The sequence below is a fragment of the Ambystoma mexicanum genome, chromosome 7p, assembly GCF_040938575.1.
Source record: "Ambystoma mexicanum isolate Mex_15411 chromosome 7p, UKY_AmexF1_1, whole genome shotgun sequence".
NCBI lineage: Eukaryota > Metazoa > Chordata > Amphibia > Caudata > Ambystomatidae > Ambystoma > Ambystoma mexicanum.
Window position 1 is genome coordinate 758,491,181 of NC_090939.1, and position 19,350 is coordinate 758,510,530.

Consider the following 19,350-nt stretch of genomic DNA (forward strand, 5'->3'; position numbering starts at 1 on the left):
CTCCAACCCCAATTACAATGGCAAAGTCCAAATGGGCATAGATGAGAGCAAACACATGCCCCATCACCCCCCACCTAAAGCCACCTCTGACATAACCACTATGTCCCTGCCACAAATACACCTAACGAACCCCACTGACACAACCCACAGGAGTCCCCAATTGCCCACACAAGCACCATCTGCATGCGCACACCCACATACACATGACTGTACAGATGCAGGCCTGACCACTGTGCCATGTCATGGCACAGTGCACGCATCACCACCGCCAATTGCACTCCTGAGCCACCCACCATGACCATGCAAGCAGTGTAAACATCAATGCATCTACGCACATAATGTGAGCACGTCTGTCCCACATCTACGCAACACATGGCACACAGCCACTGAGGCATGGCCACAACATGAAAACCACGAGACACCTGTAGGCCATCCAACAAACACCATGCACAACATGGCTGCACCAGAAGGATGCTCAACTACTGCCACCCCCTCCCCCCATTCCTGTATGCACCATGGCTGCCCCTCCAAAATGTCCATGAGAATGGGCAGGACTCAGAATGTATTAGCATCGATGTATGTAGGATGTATGATGACCCATGACTGATGCCCTGCCTCACTGTCCTCAACAGGCAAAGGAACAGACAGTGAGGCAGAACACACCCCAACACCCAAAAAAGCTGCTGCATGTCGGAGCCGTGGAAACGACAACGCCTCCTCCAGCCAGGGTCCTTCGACCTCAACGGCAGGACTGAAGCGTGCCCCAGCTTCCATGCCACAGCTCACCAGCCAAGAGGACACACAGGCTGCCCAGCAGCCCTAGCCGGAACAACCTACCCCCACCAAGGACACCCAGCAAAGACCCATTGCTGCCAGCAATGCACACCAGCCAAAAGCCACTCCTGGCATGAAGGCCATGCACACAACCAACACATCTGGGGCACAGGAACCACCACAGGTGGAAGAAATTGGAGCCCCAGTGGCGAGTGACGTGGAGGAGCCACAATCAGCTGCTACAAGTGAGCACGGTGAGGCGGCACAATCTACCCAACACAGCGAGGTGGAGGAGGTAGCAGACGCCCCAGACAACAGCATGCATGACGACCACGAAAGTATGCCACCCATGCAGGCAACCCCACAGTACTCTCTGGTACATAGCTCAGCTGGACACAGCACCGCGCAGGACAGTGCCGCTGACAACAACATGGAGGAGGTTGTGTACAGCCCGGGAGCCCACACACCCCACCCCCCGTGCAACCACCTGCTGCACAACACATCCATGATCTGGAGGGCCGGCTGGAACGCATGGAGTGGTGGCAGCAGGACATGGTTCGGCAATAGGTGGCAAATGGCGAGACAACACGGCAGGCCATGCAGGATGCCCTGCAGGAGAATGCCAGAGTGGTGAGCTGTGTACTGTGTACTGTGTGGTGCAGCGCGTGAGGGAAGGGATGGCAGCCATGACCCAGGCCATCACTGAGGTAGGTACCTCTATTGCAGAGCAGAGGAATGCCAACACTGACCCCCAACCTGCTCCATCCTCGAGCATGACACCGGCGAGTTCCACACACACAAGCCCGGTGCGTCACTCCCTGCGATGTATGCAACGCACAGACACTCAACCCCCTCCTCCGAAAAGGGGGCGTGATTAGTTGGACTCACATGTGCATGTTGTGAGGGAGTAGCGGTGGGGTCGTGGTGGGGGTATTTGTGGGGGTTGTTGCGTTTTGGGATGCTGGGGTTGGGGGTATTGGGTGTTGGGGTATTGGGTTTGAGGTAGAGGGGTTGGGGGTATGGGGTTGGGGCTTGGGGCGTGGGGATAGCAGGGTCAATTTCTTTGGGATAGTGGTGCACTTTCATCAATGGCAATATGTACATAGTTAATTTCTGTTCAATACAGCTGGTGTGAGCAAGGAAAACACATGATTGGACATTGCTTATTGAGTGTGTGTCAATTTAATTTCGTACAGTGCCCAGTGCTCAGTGTTCCCCATTCCCAGAGCCTTGTGTTCCCCAGTCCATCAAAAGTATTGTTCAATCAAATCTTGGCATGCCACACGTCCTTCATGCACATTGTGCTGCGGGAGATTTCCAGCATCTTCCCCATCCTCATCCTCATCTTCAAGTGTTATCAGTTCCATGTCAGGGGGCAGGGGTACGTTGCGCAGGATGCGCATGTTGTGCAGCATGGCACATACCAAAACTATTTTGCCCACCTTCTCCGGCCCGTAAATGAGTGCCCCACCAACCTGCTGAGGCAACGAAACTGGGCCTTCAACAGCCCAAAAGTCTGCTCAATCATGACACGAGTGCGTGCATGTGCACGGTTGTAGTCCTCTTCGTGCCTGTTGACTGGTGGGGGTTAGGAGCCACAGCTTCAATGGATACCCAGCATCACCTGCATGGGAGCAATGGAATGTGTACTTGTGATTAATTTGGTCATGCAAAGCCTGTACAGTGTTCATGATTACATGCAACAGATCATTCATGACTGCACTTGACATGTTCCTTATTGGAAGACCCAGGTAAGTGTACTTAGGGATGACCCATGGTTGGGGGGGATGGTTGCTGGTCACGTCTCAGGGCCCTTTCCATCAGAAACAGCACTCACACAAATGAAGGCAAAAGGTCCATGATGTCCTCACATCTGATGGATGTGTTGCCAATGCAAATGGACTATGCATGTACAGTGCATCATGACATTTTTGCATGATGTGCTTCATGATACACAGTGGTTTATAAAAAATCATGCATTCGACTTCTTGATGTCAACATGTACATGTCCATCAACGCCTTTCCACATATGACTAAGGCACATTCACTTTGGTGGTATGGTCCGCCGGTGAAGGGTGAAGTTTCTGTGGTAAGTCTGTGTGGGCAATGGCATGGCGGAAATGAGGTACTATGGATGAATCCTGCACCACTCAAACATCTGTTAGTGGTGGTAACCGATTGATGATTGCAATAGTTACCATGCTTGACCCATTGCATTTAGAAGTGTCCCATAAGGTGTCTGGACAGGTAGACTGGTCTGCTGTGTATCTGTGTGGTGGGTGCAGTCACTGATATTTCCCTGTGTGACAGTTGGATTTAGCTCAGGCATGGCAGATTGACCTGTGGTTTACTTTGCACGCTCATGTATTTCATGCATTGTGAATTCAGGGTGGTGCATTGTGGTACCTGTGGTTCATGTCCAATGATATTCCTGATGCATGTACTGGTGTGGGCGCTGTGTATATTACTTCAATGTATGCACAGCTGTGTAGGCATGCCACATCCTCATCCATTGGCTGTGTCCCACATTCTGTTGAATTAACTAAGGTCACAATTTTAGGCACCCAGGTCGCTGTGTGTGGTCTTGTTCCATGTGTGTGATATGTTGTTGTGCAGGTTTGGTATCTGGAGGTGTGTAGTTGTGGTCCCTCATGCGACTTTGACTTCTATAGCCCAACACAGTCTATCTGCACTTCATTGCATCCATGGTAATGTTCACACCTATTTTCTGGGGTGATTACGGATTCATGCATGTGGTGTGCACTTGTGTTGCTCGTGCAGGCCGTCCAGTGCTATGTTGCTGCTGCCCCCATGGCCCAGCCAGCAGTCAGGTTGCCTGTGCTTATGTTTCCCCCCAATCAACACCCCTCATGGCCCAGCCAGCAGTCAGGTTGCCTGTGCTTGTGTCCCCCCCAATCAACACCCCTCATGGGCTTGTGGTTAGACTTACCCAGTAGCCAGGTACGTTGTGCAGCATGTCGTGCCATGTAGCGGGGAAGCGTGGAGATGCACAGCACCATGGCATCATGAGTGGAGCCTGGGAATCTTGCACAGCAATGTGTTATGATTTTGCTTGCATCGCACATTGGGCCTCATTACGACCCCGGCCCTAAACCATGGTACTATTAGCACCATGGTCCATGCCGGAGTCCGCCATGGTGATTGGCCGAATTACCGCCCCATTCCAAGGTTGGCGGGCGGTAATTCCCCATTCACAATGGGCCCTTCCCCATTCCCATTTTTGCCCCATAGGGCTCAATGAGAATGGGGAAGGCGCTAAGTACGGTGCAGCAAATTGCGGCACCGTAATTAGCACCAAGGTCCCTTTGCGGCGCCCTACTTTAACGGCTGGTAAAACCAGCCGTTAAGGTCAGGTCCTGCAGAGGGACCTCGTAATCAGGCGTTAAGGGTTTAACGGCGCCGACACCTTTTACGTCGCTGTTAAACCCTTAATGCCAGGGTCGTAATGAGGCCCATTATCTGGACATTCAGGGAATGGTAGAGCTTCCTGTTGCGGTACACTACCGCCACGGCATGCCGGACTCCCTGCTCTACATGGGTGCAGTCGATGGCACCAATGACGTTTGGCATGCCTGCCAGTGCATGGAAAGCTATTTTGGTTGCATTCACCTCCTCCGCGGTCGGTGGTAGATTTATGTGGTCCCTGGCGTGTTTCAGGAGTGCATCTACCACCAGGTTGAGCACAGTGGAGAAACAGGGCTGTGAGATTCAATGCAGCTGCCCCACTGTGTGCTGGTAGGTGCCTGTGGCAAGCAAGTGTAGCACAGACACTACCTTCAGCAAGGGGGGGTGGCTGTCCGGATGTTGACGAGGCTCACCAGGTCATCATGGATAAAGTCCACTATTGTGGTGATGGTGTCCCTGTCCTGGTGGTACAGGGTGTGGATCTGTGCAGGTGTTAGGAGAAATTGACTGGCCTTTTGGCGAGGGATTGGTGGCTGCCTGCGGGATACAACTGCCTGCGCTATTGGTATGTGCTGGCCCAGTCTCGCCCTCCTTCTCCTCCTGCACCTCTGCTGCATTCTCTGGTTCACTGCCTGCTCAAGGAGTAGCAGTGCAGGCATGTCCTCCAGTCCCAGTATTGCAACTGCCAATGGTAGCATTGTTGATTTGGAAGGGGTCTGGTGTGTGGGAGTGCTCCTTTTGTGCTGTGCCAGACTCCATTGGTTACACCTGTGCTGATTGTGTGCACCTGTGGCAGGTTTCTACACAGCACATTGCTATTAATGCCTGCCCCGCGATGCTGGTGTTAACGGCATCAAGGTATCCTTCATTACCGGCATCTCCATGCCGGTATTTACATGTCCGTGCAACTCTTAATGTGCACTTCTTAGCGGCATGCCAGTGTCATAGGCATGGCTGCCATGTGTCTGGGCTCATAACGGCAAGGAGGAGCCCGGTCACAGCGGGTCCCTGCTGATGCTAGTGACACACCATCATCGCTGCTCGTAATACTCCGGTCCAGTAAACGATGCCAGTACAGTCATACCAGCATCGGTTTTACCGGACCGGCAACCTTGTAATGAGGCCCAGTGTGAAACAATGGAATTAAACAAACTTGAAGGAATGATATGGAGGAAGGTTCTCCTTTTCCTAGTTTATGTACCACTCTCCATTCTCCGTTTTGAATTGGGCTTAAACACCTTGTTTTCGTTAGTTCAGCTGAAGATTTTGCTATTAATCCAGAACTAATTGTAAACTCTCAGGACTAGTTGCATGCTGTAATGGGAACCCAAATGGGGAAAAGGTCAGGAAAGCCATTTTAAATATTCTATCAGCAGTGTCAACAGATAATGAGAAGGTTCTATGTATCTTTGAAGATGTTGCTGTTCAACCCAGAGAAAGCAAAAGAAAAATGTTAGATTCAGATTGGGCGATTACATGTGGATAGAAGAAATGATAGATTGTGGAAAGATATTAGTTTGGATTTTAAAAAGAGGGGGAACCTTCGGTCCTCCTTTAAACAATGTCCAGATAGACGTTTCAGTGAATGTTTTCTGAGATTTCGCTTAAATATTTTGTATACAGGTCCTGTTTTTAGAAGGTGAACGGGAAACCGGCAGATGCAGGTTTTACCAACATCCTACAGAGACTTTAAAACATAAAACACATTCAGGCCGATTCATGGAATAAATGTGCGCCGAAAATCCCGGCGCAGAGGGGCCAATACGTGCGCTGCGCCGAAAATTAGCGAAAAGCGCAGGGAAACCAGTACAAGAGGAAAAAGAGAAAAAGCTGTCAGAGGTAACAGGGAGTACGAACTGGAAACGCCGTGAAGTAAATCGCGTGTGAAACGACAAGAAGTACAGAATTCACCCACTCGCTCTCCACGAAAAGCACGTACAAGGAAATGGTGTTCTACACTACCTTATATACAGGCCCACACGTACAGCGTCACTTACGGCGTGTACGTGCTTGGCCCATGTTCACCAATCACACGCTTTGTCACTTCTGCGTGTGGATCCTTTTTCACCAATCACACGCTTTGACACTCCTGCGTGTAGCTCACTTTTCACCAATCACACGCTTTGTCACTCCTGCGTGTAGATCCATTTTCACCAATCACACGCTTTGTCACTCCTGCGTGTAGATCCATTTTCACCAATCACACGCTTTGACACTGCACGTGCAGGTAACTATAGACGCACATATGCTGGTGACGGGTTTTCCCGCGATTCGCTGAGTGTGGGGTTTTCACGTGCAAAATCACTCCCTATCAGGCTGTCCACGCGTTCAAACACGAAAGACCATGCTCCTGGCCAGGAGGCCAAATTACAGTCCCCCAGAGCCCTGAGCACGCTCCCACCTGCCATCTGCTGCTGCCTGACTGCCTGCTGGCCACGTGCCCCACAGTGCTGGTGGGTGGGGGTGGTGGGAGACATGGGTGGGGGCCTGGTGGAGGGTGCCCCTGGTGGATGGGGGGTGGGGGTGGTGGGAGACATGGGTGGGGGCCTGATGGCAGGTGCCCCTGCACTGCTGGGGGGTGGGGGTGGTGGGAGACATGGGTGGGGGCCTGGTGGAGGGTGCCCCTGGTGGATGGGGGTGCAGGGGGACATGATCAGGTGTGCAGGGTAGTCCCCTGTTTTGTGGGCTGCCTGCAGGGGCCGTGGAGGGTGTACAGGGTACACCTGTGAGGGCCCACCCAGCCTATTCGCGTGTGATAATTCCCACGCACCCCTGTAATACACGTACCCTGGCCAATCGCGTGTTGAACTTCCCGCTACCCCTGTAATACACGCACCCTGGCTGTTCGCGTGTGATAATTCCCGCGTACCCCTGTGATACACGTTCCCTGGCCTATCGCGTGTTCTACTTCACGCGTACCCCTGTAATACACGTTCCCTGGCCAATCGCGTGTTGAACTTCCCGCTACCCCTGTAATACACGCACCCTGGCTGTTCGCGTGTGATAATTCCCGCCTACCCCTGTAATACACGTTCCCTGGCCTATCGCGTGTTCTACTTCACGCGTACCCCTGTAATACACGTACCCTGGCCAATCGCGTGTTGAACTTCCCGCTACCCCTGTAATACACGCACCCTGGCTGTTCGCGTGTGATAATTCCCGCGTACCCCTGTAATACACGTTCCCTGCCCTATCGCGTGTTCTGCTTCACGCGTACCCCTGTAATACACGTTCCCTGGCCTATCGCGTGTTCTACTTCACGCGTACCCCTGTAATACGCGTTCCCTGGCTGTTCGCGTGTGATAATTCCCGCGTACCCCTGTAATTCACGTTCCCTGCCTAGTCGCGTGTAGAACTTCCCGCGTACTCCTGATTTGAAGATTGCCCGCTTTGCTTTCCTTGTTTGCCTGCCCTGTGAAGTGGTCCAGGGTTAGCGCAGCCCTTAGCGATGATTTGGCGATTTTGATGGCTTTTCCTTGCGCGAGGGCGTTCTTGGGGGCGTTACTGGCGCTGCTGCAGGCTCGCTGCGATTCTCTGCGCCACGGCTGGTTTGGGAGCATGAAATCCATGAATACGCTGTGCGCGGAAATCAGTTTTAGCGCACGTGCCTGGCGCAGACTATCGCAGGCGCACGCTGTGCGCCAGCCGCGTGCGCTACTTGTGCGCTGGATTCTATGAATTACCCTCTTAGTCTTACTGTGTCCTGCTCTTCGTGGTCCGAGAGAGGATCATTTCAGCTGTTTTGTACATTGTATTGAGCACTTGAACAGTGAGCATGTATGGCCGTATATGTTGCAGGGCAGACCAACATTTCTACTAATACGAATTGTGCAATATCTTAAAAAACTCAAGATTATAGAATGAAATGTTTTAGTAGATCATATTGAATGTGATGCATTTTAATTAACTGATGGAACCTATTGAATTGTGTTTTACATGTAAATTAATGTGTTTTCGTTTTCCTTTATCTTGTATTGTAACTAATGTACAATAAAAGAAAATCCAACCAATTCCGGTTAACGTATGCAGCTAGGCTCCCGTTTAAGGATTCTACTCTCCTCCACAAGGAGATCCATGCCCTCAAACGCAGCTATTGAGCCTCTAAATTGATTATTTCTGGTGTTCTCTGAGGCCGTGATAGCTGTGAGAATATCTGTATCCAGGTATCGAGGATCCCATCCTAAAATATCTTTTACTTGAGCATCTATCTCTGGTTGGAAAGCTTTTATCTATCTCTCTTACAGTCTAGTGTGTTGCTGCCCTTATGAAAAACATTAACAATTTGGATTTGTCATAACTATTCTGGTTCCTGCACTGTTTGTGGCCAAGCCTTGTTGTCTGTGCATGCTCTACAATCGTTTTGCTTGTTTTTTGCCAATTTATTTCTCATCACTTCATTTTGTTCTGCATTATGCAGGGAACGTTGTACTGTTTTCCAGTCTAAGGCACTTCTTTGCACATACAGCTTAGATTCTGTAGAAAAGCTCAAATAAAATAAATATGTGCTTCGAGGGCATGAGGCTAGTGGATGTAGGTGACTGCTAGTTATTACTGCTATCCAGGCAATGTAACCTTCAGCTGGAAATTGCCCTCAAACATAACCTTCTCAACTCATTTTTAATAGGACATTTTAGACTTCTATCACTTACAGAACTGCTATGAACTGCCGATTTATGAAGTTGCTAGCCACGTTGCACTTCTGTGTGCACACACTGGATAAAGTAGTGACAATAGGGTTTGCCATCTTCGTGGTGGGCATTCCCAAGTGTTTTCTATTTTTGTAACACAAAATGATGATGGTCACTCAGTCTTAGAAAGCGAACTCTGCTAATCAGGCATGACTTTCATAGTAAAAAAAGAAATACAGTGCAACCATGTATCTCTGCTGGACCTGTCTGCTGACACACTCAAAAGCTGCCATGTTGTTGTCAACATGATAGTTAAAGAGTAACCTGTATTTTCCCGTAAACATCCTGCTGGGCTGCAAAATGCTAACAGCTAATGGCTGCTGTTAACTGTGAGCACTACTGATATATATAACTGCACTTTTCGAAGGCCCAGTGGCAATTCATTTGTACATTGTTAATTTAAATCCATATTTTGTTTGATAGGGTGGCCTATGGGAAAATACAATTACAATGGCCAAACCCCCTTTGATGTAATTTTGTCAAAATGGTTTCTAGTGACTCATGCAACTGTTAGGGCTTTGTATATCAATGTCTAGTCTAGGACTGTTTTTTTTATTATTTGATGGTTGTGATTACTCCCATCTTAGTAATAGGGCCAGACAGGGTTTTCCAAACCCCTTGAATTTAACAATACAGGTTTTGAAACTTGCAACTCTTGTGTCAGTGTCTACTTGTGATACCATGCCTCCCCTACATATACCATTCATGCTGGGCATGTATTACATTTATGAATGAGAAGATTGCAGGTTTAGTAGCAGTGAAGGGCTGAGTTGAATTTTAGAAATCGCTTCTCATCTTTGTACTCTTGCAGAACAGTAGTCATTTTCCCAGAGGGTGCATTTTACAGCCTGCATATTTCCAGATCACCAAGCTGGTGTTGGCTGGGAATTCATACACTTTATGCTACCACATTTCTTCCTTATTAGCTACACCAGGATTAACAATTTGCAGTCATGGTTTAGGGCATCAGTGCCGTACTGAATGCTACTTGATTTCAGGGCCTAGGCACACCCACTGTCCTCTGCTCCAGGACAAGGACATGCACACTCTGGGTCCACTCTGCCCACATCATAACCCAGTTGCACTTCACAAGAACAAAGCACTGACATGTCACAGTAGTGGCAGACCTATCACCAGTACAGTTCACAAGAAGGAACAGACAAAGAAAAGGTCCCAGCAAATGAACTCCTGGACCTAGCAGCATGGAGACTATGGACCTAGCAGCATGGAGATTCTACAGGAAATTTCACAAGATTTATTTTTAACACTTATTTGTCTCATAAGTCTTGCTACATTTGCTAGCAGCCATTTTCAGCCCCGGCATGCAACACTCCAGCCCCAGGACTTTCGCTTATCAGACAGTATCCAGATTGAGAGCAGCAGCCCTCATTGTCCTTTCTTATTCAGGGAATCACTGTACTTTCCAGAACGTTTTGCAACATGCGCAGCTCCTACAAATCAATTGAATAGAAGGTTAGTGACCTTTTGCAACTGAACAAAACAGTCCTTGTCAGGAGGACAGAATGAACCTCACCTTGAGAATCCTGTGTTAGCAGACTTGCTGGACCCACACAACCCTTCTCTGTACTAACTGACAGTCACATGAGCCAAGAACAAGAGACTTACACTGCACTCCCGATTTTTTTCGAAAAATCCAAACATGAACAAGTAGTATATAAGTACAAAAGAAATTTAGTGGGACATTTCCAAGTGCAGGGGAAAAACGTAATAATCCTAGTACATATGTTGCAAAATACCAAGAAAATAGAGTATGCCAAAAGTAGGTATAATCCCACCCCGCCACTCTTAAAGGTTACGATTGCCAAATACTTAGCTCAAGTTTACTGATACATTGCAGAATATATTATACATGATTTTCAGGAGTACACCTGTAATTGAATTCAGCCCTTATTGTCTTAATCCAAAGGATTTGTATTTATTAAAGCAGAAGGATTTAGCTCAATGCGTTTCGGGACAAAGTTGTCCCTTCTTCAGGAGGAATTCAAAATACATCTTGAAGATTAACAAAGATGGAGAACCATCAGTAATTTGTGGGCTCGTCAAGAACATTGTACTAAACTAATGAGGAATTAGTATTGGTCATTTACCTTATGATTTATGTGAGAATCCTATAACTGAGGTTTTCAGTCAGTAGACAGCACATAAGAATAGTCCATAGGGTGTCCAAAAAACAACCGCCAATCTATAAATTAAAGTGTGTTTGTAAATATTAGGAAATGGCAATATCAAAATTATACGGTTAAAAGGGAAGGACAAGAATGTGTTCTACGTTTCTGAGTACTTTTCACTGAGGGAAATGGTCATTTAGGTCTTCAGAAACTGTCCATCTGAGGATAAAAATCAAGGTTAGGATGTCCACAATATCATCCATGGTAAAAAAAGAAATGATAATAGGAGGGTAAAAAGAATCCTACCATTCCAATTCACTGATTGAGATTGTACTGGATAGAACAGGTCAATATTTGTGTTATTTATATGCCTGAGGACAAAGAAAAACAAATATAGGAGCTAGTGAGACACTAGAGTCTGTGTCACTGAAGGCTTACACAAAAGTGATCAGGAATCAGAAATGAAGACTGATCTCGGTACATCTACCTGTCATTCAATATTACAGTTCGTGTTGTGGCCGATAGGCATGAGGGATGCCATACGGCACGGTATATGTGGTGAAAAAATGGCTGCCGTTATTATAACGTTGATGGAAACGTGATGATGTATTGACATTATTGTGTTCCTCACAGAACTCGCCATCTTAGTTTTATGTGCCTTGTCGGAACTGTCAATATGAGCTTCAAAATAGTTTGTAAGTTTACCTATTATGCCATACTAGCCTCCAAATAAATAACGTAAATGACCAAACCAGTTCCTGTTCTTCATCTGTTAGGAAGACTGTGTAGTCTTTTCCAATGGGCCCTATGGTTAGAAACCCATAGGAGTACGTTACCATACAAATCTGAACAATCAACTTCAAACGTCAACGCAATTGGTATTAAACTGCAAATTGTCAAACTGCAGGTTACAGACTTCAAATGTGTTCTTTAGACCATTACCAGGTCATAAATTCATCAGAGCAAAACTCCTATGGATAAGTATGGTTGAAATTCCTAGGTCTCATCGAAATCAATGAACGAGAATGGTCAATCGAGTATGTGGAGACAATGTTGGTAATCGCTGGCATTCCACAATGGGAGACGGCTTTAGAGAGGCAGTGAAAATCATACATATCCAAAAGAAAATATAAAATATTAAACCACCTATAAACACACTGAGGTATTACAGGCTCATTGGTTGCACATGGTATACAATAAATACATCAAACTTCTGACAACTTGAAAATATATCATACAGAGATAAGCAGGTCACTTGGTCAATGTTTATGCAGAGCATGGAGTAAATGTATTCATTCCAATTGATCTAAGTGGACATTACACAAATGACTTTCAAAGAAATGTGCCCAGGTAGAATTCTTCATTTATACCTAATGGTAAACAATACAATTCCTGCTGTGATAACATTCTATGAATGTCACCACCCCTTGGAAGGGAGTCTATCACCTCTAATATTATGCATCTCATCTGTTCAATATTGTGGTGACTTTTTGTTATGTGTACGATATTAGACTTGTGCTCTGTCCAGCATTCTTTTGCCTTTCTCCCAGTTTGTCTAACATAACACTTTCCACACGGACAGCCGATGCCATAAATGACATTCCATGTGTAACATGTAGCGTAGCGTAATGGTTAAGTTTAATCTTTTTGCCAGTATGTGGATGTCTGACCAAATCTCCTTTCATGATGTTGCTACAGTGTTGGCAGTGCAGACAGAGAAATGCATCCACTTTTGTTTTTTGAAGGTACCTTTGTGTATCATGTTCTGATCTTTCTGTTTTGATAAGCTGATCCATAAAATTCCTTCCCATTGGAGGCTTCTGAAATAGCCTATGTAACAAAGGATCTAATTGAATACTTTTCCAATTCTTTTTGATGATACGTGATATTTGGTAGCTTTGGCTAGAAAATGTCACACTCTGTACGATCGGGAGGTTGCCATCTTTAGGTTTGGGCCTCAGGAACTGTTCCCTGACATGTGTTTCAGTACAATCAATATTTTTCTTGCGAATATCCTCTGGATATCCTCTCTATACAAATTGACTGGCCATGATGTTGTATTAATTTTGGAGAAGATCATTGTTCGATAATATTCTTTTAAACGTAAGAAATGGGCTAAAAGGCACACTGTTTTTAAGATGTGTGGGTGGGGGTCGGGGAGAAACTCATGTAGAGCAAGGTGTTATTAACACCAGTGTGTTTTCTGTGAATCATGGTTGTAAGTATGTTATTCAACAATGTAACTCTCACATCTAGTAAGTGCAAGTCAGGTTCCCCCACCTCTAGATTGAATTTAATATGTGGATAAATATTATTAAGAGACTCAACAAATTCCTGCATCTCAAGTTTAGTTCCTTGCCAGATTCTGAAAATATCATCTTTAAAACGTTTTTCAATAGATAATTTGGGACGACCATGGCTGTTGATTGAGAATGTGCACAGACCGGTGCCATGGCTGGGCCCATGGATGTTCCCGCAAATTATAGATAGAATTTGCCACCATTACGTTTCCGTCAATGTTATAATAAAAGAGGCCATTTTGTTTCACCACGCATACAGTGTCTTTTGGCATTTGGCAATACATGCGGCTGTCAGCCGCAGAACAAACTGTAACTTTAAATGACAGATAGATGTACTGAGTTCGGTCTTCATTTCATGATTCCTGACCACTTTTGTGTAAGCCTTCAATTGATTGTGACACAGGCTCTGGTGTCTCACTAGCTCCTATATTTGTTCTTTCTTTTTCTTCAGGCATATGACAAACACTAATATTGACCTGCTCTACATGGTACTTTTGCAATCATTGAATTGGGAAGATAGAATTTTTAGCCTCGTATCATCATTTCTTTTTTTACCATGTATGGTATTTTGGTCATCCTAATCTTGATTTGTACCCTCAGATAGACAGTTTCTGAAGACCTTAATGAACATTTCCCTAATTGAACTGGCACCATCAGCTCAGAAAAGTAGGATACATTCTTGTCCTTTCCACATTTACTGTATTTATTTATTTATTTTTTGCATTTATAAAGCGCACAAACAGCCCAGGGGCATTGTGGCGCTCGTTACATAGATTACAACTTAGTTACAGGGGGGTTACATGATGTGTTGCATATGGAGACATTACATAATAGCAGTGCCCAGCGTTCAACATACAGGTTCATACAAATAGCCAGATTTGATGGATTTCTGAAAAGTAATGTATAATTTAGATATTAGCATTTCGTAATATTTACAAACTCACCTTAATTTATAGATTGGAGGTTGTTTTTTGGACACCCTTTGGACTATACTTATATGCTATCTACTGACTGAAAACTTCAGTTATAGGAATCTTACATAAATCATAAGCTAAATGACCAATACTAATCCCTCATTAGTTTAGTACAATATTCTTGGCAGGCAATACTATTTCACTACCATCGTTCTCTCTGTGAGTTGATGGGCAGGCCTGGTATCAGGTAGCAATACAAGTCAGCCGCCAAGTGGGTTTACAGGTTCAATGTTACTCCTGTGAAGACAAGGTATAAACTGAAAGTAATTTGAGGGAAAGCCAGTTACATAGAAGTGAGAGTTGATGTATTCCTGATTGTGCGATTCAAATAGTATTCTCAGATTGCTGGGTCTAGGGGCACCCAATGAGGCTTTGTATATCAAAATGCTATTTTTAAATTTGACAATACCATTATGTTCAGTGGCCTGTAGGACAGTGTCTGATGTAAGGGATCTGGGGATATCAGCTATGGCCTTTAGGCCAGAATTTTTGTAAAGGGGACCACCTACTTCGGCACTGACAACCCTTTGTTCCTTCTTGATTCAGGACTGCCTGACCTACATCAAAGCTACCAATTCAGCAGGTACATGAATATTGTACCCCCTCAGAATTTACAAAGCAATAACAAAGCAACATAGACGTGTGACCTCCTCACCTCTTCCCTCAAGACCATGTGCCCATGCTTTCAGAACAATCTATGTCAAGTCTCTCCCCGAAAAATTCACAATGGATTCTAATGATCCAGCAAACTACCAACCAATTTCCAATGCACCATTCACTGCAAAAATCCCCGAGAAGATTATTTATGAACAGCAACAGGAGCATGTTGAAAACAACAACCTCCTCCATGAATCGCAACATGTATTCAGACGAACATGAGGGCCATCCCGGGCCTTCATCCTTCTGAGCGTGTAAATTGACTATGCAATAATGTAGGTAACAATGATTGTAATTAGTAACATCTGTTCCAAGTGCTCTGCAACAGGAAGTTCCGGTATGCAGCACTATTTAATTCACCAAATGTTATAATTTTTTTTACTGACATCTCCACGCTTTTGATACTATCATACATGAGATCTTGCTGAAAAACATTAAAGAATGTTGGAGGGAGGCCACCAGTGGGCGCACAGGCAATGGCTGCCTGACTGCGGTGTTCCCGCCGAGGCTGGGGGATTGAGCCCCCCCAAGACACCCCCGAGCGAAAGCATTGAGAGGCACGAGCGGCTGAACCCCCCGCGACGCCCCCGCTCAAAGGAACGGGCTCCTAACTCCAAGTAGAACCGGAGTTCAGGGAGCGAAGGAGCGCGACTCCACGGACACCGCGCTCGGCGGCCCAAGAAGCGGTGGAGGCCTGCGCATCGAGAAGGGGGTGGAGACGGTCTGTGCACCCCCGTCCTCAGGGGGTGGAAGGCGAGTGCTGGGGGAGAGACGCTCCCCGGAGGGGGACCAGCGGCGGCCCCCCCCCGCCTGACCACAAACAGAAGGATCGGCCGTCCCTCCGGCCCGGCCCCGGGTCCCGCAGTGTGACTGCGCGGTGTAAAGGAAAGCAATGACGGGGGCTGGACCCCGCCGAAAGAGGCCCAAGAGAGGAGCACCGTGGCACCGCAGCGCTCGGGTGAGTGGTGGTTCGGCCCCCCTCCCACGGGGACCAAAACTACCGACGCCGCCACCTAACTCGGGGCTCCCCAGCACACAAGACTGCCCCAGAGGCTCGCAAGGGTGAGCGGCCTCGACCAGGATCCCTCGACCAGGACCCCACCCGGGCCCGCGACAGTGCTCAGTGGACACGGCAGGGTGTGGACCGGCCTTGCAGCAGATGACCCCGGGGGGGGACAACCCTGGGTGGCTACAGCGACTCAACAGACCAGGTGAGGGGCCCCCGCCAGTAACCGGCGGGGTGTGTGCCCGCCTGGGGGGACTATCCCATCCCCCTTGGGAATAGAAGCTTGATCCTGCAAACCCCACCCGAGAAATGCACATCGGCACGTCCCCGGGATGGCGTAACGCTCCCGCAAGGGCTAACAAAATCTAAACAGATCGTGCAGCTGGGGATCAGTGCGCCCTCATAGACTGAAGGAGGACCCCACAGGCTTTTTGCGAATTGGGGGGCGCTTTTGGCGTCCTCGACCTCAGCGGGCCCACAGCCCATCTTGAACCCACGGGTGGCCAGCGACCCAGGTGAGAGGTCCCCGTCCTCGGCTGGTGGGGCGAGTGCCCACCCGGTGGGCTGCTATGCCCCTTGCGGGGGATAACCCGCCACCCAGAAACTCCATTGGTGCGACGGCCCGACCCCGGGGTGACACGGGTCCCCCCATACCGCAGCGGACCCTGTAGTGGGAAGCCAGCAACACCCCATGAGCTGGAAGAAGACCCTACAAATGTTTCGCTTTCGAGAGACAGAGGTTGTTCCCGAGTTCCCACCTCTCTCCGGAACCATGGCCCACCCAGAACCCGCTAGCCAACCTGCAATGACAATGGAAAGAGGCTTCTCCTCCATCCTCCAGGAGATTAGAGAAATGAGATCGGATATCGCCCAGAAGTTCGGGAAGTTAGACCAAAGAGTAGACAAAATCGAGGACAGAGTCCTACAAGTGGAAAACTATCAATCGTCCTCTACATCTCAGGAGGTTCAATTCGGTATGCGGCTCACGGCTCTGGAAAAGAGGGACGAGGAGAGAGCCAGGCTAATGGACGACTATGAAAATAGGGAGAGACGGAAAAATCTAAGGTTCTTTGGGATTCCGGAAAAGGAGGGCAAAACGGAGAGTGAGCTGACCAAAGTGGTGAGAGACATCATCACCCTCCTGTTCGCCCAAGAAATGACGACGGAACTCATGTTTGACTGGTTGCACAGAGCTGGGGGAAGGTCGGGGAGCCCCAGATCGGTCCTGGCACGCTTCCACTACTACACCGACAAAGCCAAAGTTCAGGATGCTGCAAGGAAGGCAGGGACGATAACTTATAACTGCGCCCAAATCTCTATTTTCAAGATCTCTCAGCTTACACTCTAGCTAAACGAAGGATGTGCCGCCCCCTGACACAACTTCTGAAAGAGAAAGGCGTTTGTTATAGATGGGGATATTGTTACGCTCACCTGACTCCCACGGAGGCGCAGGTCTGGTTTGGCGTGTTGTTGCTTCTTCTATGGTGAAGCGCAGGACCCGGAAGATGGACTGGACCGGACCTTCGAATCTGGCTTGTCTGGCTCGCAGGAATATCTTTCTGTATGTGAGATGGGAGTATTAACAATCTGCGGGAGAAAGTATAAGCCTCCCGCTCCCTTCTCACCCCTCTACGAAACCCTCCTGCGACCCCCACGTGAAGTCTCACCTTAGGGTTTGAAAGGTTGAGCTCTCCATCCTGCTTCTCATGCAGGGGCGCGTTGTATCCAGTTACTTCACTGGGATTTTGATTGTAGAGGGTTCAAGTTTTGTTTTCCCGGTATAGTTCCGTAAGGATTCTCTTAATTAGTATGATTCCGCAATAATAATTGTTCGTTGTCTCTTTTTCAGGTGCGGAAACTATTCCAAGACGAGCTGTGGAACCGAAAAATGAGACTCTGGTGAGCTTGATGAGAGTTCTCTCAGTGTCCTTGTATCAATGCGCTCACTAACGCTGATGTCTTTTTTCCCCATAGGGGCCGGGGTCCGGAAATGCCTGGATGCGGCACCGACCCGAAGCGAAGCTCAATCCAGAAGAAATCAGGTAAGTCTTTAATGGGCGTTTGGGTAATGTCTTTTCATGCGCCCACTAATGCTGATGTTTTTTTTCCCCATAGGGGCCGGGGTCCGGAAATGCCTGGATGTGGCACCGACCCGAAACAAAGATCAATCCAGAAGAAATCAGGTAAGTCTTTAATGGGCTTTGGGTAACGTCTTTTCATGCGCCCACTAACGCTGATGTCTCTTTTTCCCCTTAGGGGCCGGGGTCCGGAAATGCCAGGATGCGGCACCGACCCGAAATGAAGTTGGAATAACCCAACAGGTAAGCTTTGTAATGGAAATTAAGGTTTCCTTGTTTTCTTTCCCCTCTCACCTTTATTCTTGTCTTTTTCTCCCTAGGCACGGTGATGTGTCTGCGAGTCCAGATGTCGCCGTAGAACGTGGTGGCACCTTGTACAGGTGAGTGAGATGCGGCGCTGCAGCGATCGATGCGATGTGCTTTTAAATGGATGTCTTCCTTTTCAGGACCGTCGGCGAGATGTCTCCGGAATGCGGATTTAGCAGGTAAGGACTCTTCTTTACCCTTTTCTCTTCTCTTCTCTCTTTGCAGGTGTTCCAGGATGCTGGCAGGAGTGGCAGAAGACAGAATGCAGGAGCAAACACGGTGAGCGTCCAGCTGCTAGATGCAGAACAACGCGAAGCGTGAGTTGCTGCTTGGGCGTGGCTTAAATAGCCTTCAAAGTAGTTCCAGGTATGTATCCTTCCTCTCAGGTATGTATTCCTCCCCTGACCACACCCGTGTGGTTAAGTAGTTCCAAAGATAAAGTAGTTCCATTCAGGCCTCAGAAGGCCTGGATGTTGCAGCATGGTCTGCATCAGGTAAGTTAACACTAAGCACCTTTAACACAAAGTCCCCTTTTATGAGCCTGGCGCCTATGGCGCCAGGACTGTGGCCCGATATGAGCCTGGCACCAAAGGCGCCAGGCCTGAGTCCAAAGAGCCCCTACTTGAAGCTGTTGTGACTTCCCTTGAAGACATGATGTCTGCCTCTGGGGTAGCTGGGTCTTGTCTGGCACCTTGGAGGTAGGCATCATGACAGTACCCCCTCCCAAGGCCCCTCCCAAGGTCGTCCTTTCCAGGGGTTTCGGCTTGCTTGGGAATTTTCGGTGGAATCTTCGCACTAATCGCGGGGCGTGTACATGGTCACTTGGTTCCCAAGATCTTTCCTGAGGTCTGTACCCCTTCCAATCAACTAGATAGAAGAGTTTTGATTTTAACATTTTGAAATCCAATATGTCCTTAACTTCAAATTCTAATTCCCCATCGATTTGAATTGGTTCAGGTGGTTTGCTTAGTCTGGTTCCAGGCTGCACCGGCTTTAACAGTGATGCATGAAA